The sequence below is a fragment of the Piliocolobus tephrosceles genome, unplaced genomic scaffold (genome assembly GCF_002776525.5).
Source record: "Piliocolobus tephrosceles isolate RC106 unplaced genomic scaffold, ASM277652v3 unscaffolded_30440, whole genome shotgun sequence".
NCBI classification, from domain to species: Eukaryota; Metazoa; Chordata; class Mammalia; order Primates; family Cercopithecidae; genus Piliocolobus; species Piliocolobus tephrosceles.
This window is the reverse complement of record NW_022313689.1, coordinates 1-3,621: the sequence shown is the minus strand read 5'-3', so window position 1 is coordinate 3,621 and position 3,621 is coordinate 1. Positions and strand designations below refer to the sequence as shown.

General features: G+C 46.3%; 1 long non-coding RNA gene across 1 annotated transcript; it reads right to left on the bottom strand.

Moving 5' to 3' along the window:
- Positions 1 to 7: 7 nt before the first annotated feature.
- On the bottom strand, positions 8 to 3,614 carry LOC113222302. Its single transcript, XR_003308328.1, has 3 exons — positions 3,226 to 3,614; positions 2,527 to 2,693; positions 8 to 455 (listed from the first exon to the last, which is right to left on the bottom strand). It is a non-coding gene; the product is annotated as an uncharacterized LOC113222302 (long non-coding RNA).
- Between the last annotated feature and the right edge of the window lie 7 nt (positions 3,615 to 3,621).

Sequence of the window (3,621 nt, the reverse complement as noted above, 5' to 3'; positions counted from 1 at the left end):
TTGCTCCTTCCTTAAGGATACCCGTTTGGCTCTCTTTTGGGTGACATGCTCCTTCTGCATCTCCCAGAGCCATCCTTTGTCTGTCAGCTACTGCATTTCTTTGCATCTCTGCAAAAGACTGGACATCCCTGATTTAAATAAAACATTCAAGACCATGTTCTTACAATGCACCATGTACCTCAACAGATTATTCGTGTCTTCTCTGGCAAGGTGTAAATACCTGGCTCCTGTGTCATCGTGGCTGAGCTTCACTGCCATCAGGAACAGCTCGGGAACAGATGTCACTTGAGTTAACCAGAAAAACACAGCCAGTTAAACTTAGACAAAATGGCCTTTGAAATGGTGATCTTCGACACACTGAGAAAACTGGCTTTTCTGCCTGAAATTAGATGATGCCAGGAAGCCAGTATTTCAGAGCTGGAGAGAACAGAACCATCCTATCCAAGTCCCTTATCCTACAAACAAGGAAAATAAGACTTAAAAAAGGCAGATGAGAATGTGTGTGTATATATATTTTTTGAGTGCTTATTACTGGCTAGGTATTTTCTATTTTTTAAATTTTTTATTATTTTTTGGCTAGGCATTTTCTAATCATGTCACATATACTCTGTGAGGGAGGTATTCTCATCCTCATTTACAGATGAAAAACCTGAGGCTCAGGGTGATGACATAAGCTGCCCAAATCACAGAGCCAGGATTCACCCTGGTGTCTGCCTTTCCCACGGTACCTGCACCTAAGTAACACGGCACCCTTTGCAACGTCTGCTGAGTGCCTCCTGCTTTTGTGTACTGCACCTCAGTAACACAGCTCCCCTTCCAACATTGGCCGTGTGTCTCCTGTTTCTGTGCATATGATCTCCTGTTGTACGCAGAATGGGCCTGCAGGGAGGGGAAATGCTGGAGTGGGCTAGCTGGCGACAGCGGGGAGAGGCTCCAGGATCAGTCTTTGCTTCTCCTAGTGTGGGATGGATCCCCGATGGTAGCTGGAAGCACAAAGCTGGGGCTTCCAGAACAGCTGGAGGGGCTGGGAGGATAGAAATGCCCCCCAAAAAGATGAAAGACTCCCCACTCCTGAGCGGGGTGGAAGGTCTTCTCCTACTCTAGGTAAGCCTCCTGGTAAGTGTCCATACTTCTCGGTATGAAAGAAACTGTCTTGTCTTCCAGTCATGCCAGCCGGCCCTCTCCCTCAATCACATACCACCTCCCTGTGATCACCACACCACTTGCCACCCCCTCCGTCCAGGTGCCATGAGTCACCGGACCAAGTGCACACAGCAAGTTGCTGGCAGAGGTGAGACCTCGGGTCTCCACAGCCCAATCGAGGGAGCCTGCCATCCAACAGTCATGCATAAGTGGCCCACTACGACCTGCATCATCTACCGCTGCTAAATTACTTGTTTCCAAGCTTACTGTGCTTTGTAACAGATGATCAATGCATTTAAAATCAGCAGATACAGTGAGATGTCTGCTTTCTAATAATACATCGCTTTAATAATAATAGCGTTCATGGTAGCTATTTCTCAAACCGGAAACATGACTTATCGTAAGTTTCTATGGCTGGATACAGTGGCTCACACCTTTAATCCCAGCATTTTGGAAGGCCAAGGTGATATGGTTTGGCTGCGTCCCCACCCACCCAAATCTCATCTTGAATTGTAGTTCCCATAATCCTCACACGTTGTGGGAGGGACCTGGTAGGAGTAATTGATCATGAGGGGAGTTTCCCCATGTTATTCTCGTGACAGTGAGTACGTTCTCACGAGATCTGAGGGTTTTATAAGGGGCTGCCCCCTTCACTTGTCATTCTCTTCCCTGCCATCCTGTGAAGAGGTGCCTTCCACCATGATTGTAAGTTTCCTGAGGCCTCCCCAGCCATGCAGAACTGGGAGTCAATGAAACTTCTTTACTTTTTAGCTCATTCTTTATAAATTGCCCAGTCTTGGGTATTTCTTCACAGCAGTGTGAGATTAGACTAATACACAAGACAAGAGGATTGCTTGAACCCAGGAGTTTGAGACCAGCCTAGACAACAAAGCAAGTTTCCACCTACACACACACACACACACACACACACACACACACACACAATGAGCCAGGCGTGGGGGCACCTTGTCCCAGTTATTTGGGGGACTGAGGTGACAGGTTCGCTTGAGCCCAGGAGTTTGAGGCTGCAGTGAGCCAAGATCATGCCACTGCACTCCAGCCTGGGTGACAGGGTGAGTCCCAATCTCAAAAATAAGTACATTTCTATAAAATTTGAAAAATAAAGGAGAAGAATCTACCACTCTGGGTGAGGCCTTTAGTAATAGTAACCAGTACTATAAACCCAGGTGTCTTTGCCCAGCCTTCGCAGGATTTCACAAATGCTCTGAGTCTGTTGTCAGGACTTCCATGCCTGGACCTTGCCTGGGACCCCCTAGTCACTGCCCTGGCTCCCTTGCTGGAGCCCTGCCCAGAGGCAGCTGCTTTCTCACAACACCCTCTCCAGGAGCTCTTCCCTCTCCCCCCAGCAGCAGCAGCTCCCACCCTTGTCCTTGGCCCTCTGCATGGTGTCCACCATGTGCCTCCAGTCACAGCCACATCAGTCTTTCTAGACGGTAAGTTGTGTCTTTTAGATTTGCTGTAACATCTACCATAGCACAGAGCCAACAGCTGGCCAAATATGTGAAGTGTTGTCATTTTTAGTTCCTATGCTAAAAAAAAAAAAAAAAAAAAGGAAAAGGTTTAAGCCAATAACAAAACAAAAAACAAATGAATCCATTTTAATATAAACCCAAGTAAGTATAAGTCCACAATTTCTTCTTTGTAATTTTGAAACCCAAAAGGCTCAGAAAACTGAAAGATTCTGCAGAAGTTTAGAGCAAACTATTTGATGGCAAAACCTGACTGAACAGATCAGGGCACTGAGTCTTCGTGCTCACACTCAGCGAATCGTCAGGTTGGGCTGCGGAAACCCTAGCGTGTCTGATGACAGAGACCCAGCTGGAAGTGTTACTCTCTCAAATCTGACAAGAATCAGGCTTCGCGACATTCCAGGAAGGGACCGGGGGTCATTTCTCCCACAAGCTCTGTTCAGCCGAGTAGCCATCATGCAACAGGAGCTGGGCCAGGGCCTTGGGACACGAGGACAAGGCTAGTCTCCACCCTGAAGGGCCCGTACCTATGCCAGAAGCCGCACCTGCAATGTATGTGGATTTGTAAGGAGGTACCGAGAAGGACCCATACCTGGTTGACAGTGAATCCGTGGATCTTGTCTCCTAGTTGATACTGTAGAGCCCTCTCACAAGCCCGGTTACTGTTCCATCGCCACGCTCTGCGGTGTGCGTGTCTAAATTAAAAGTCATGTAAGTTAGATGAGCTGCAGGAAAATTATCTGGTTAACATTATTCAGCCACATAGTGAAAATACTCTCATGTGATAAAGATGATTAATTAGAAAAAAATTAAATACTGCATCTTCCAAAATCTTGCACATTCCAGAAAACTAATTTCTGGTAAGGTCCTTCCCATTTTAATGACCTTTTATCTTAACTAAAGCTTCAGTGTTGGAAACCTTTTCTTTATACATGTTCAAAAATAACTATAATACAATTATGGTTTAAATTCCCCTTAAGAAACTCTT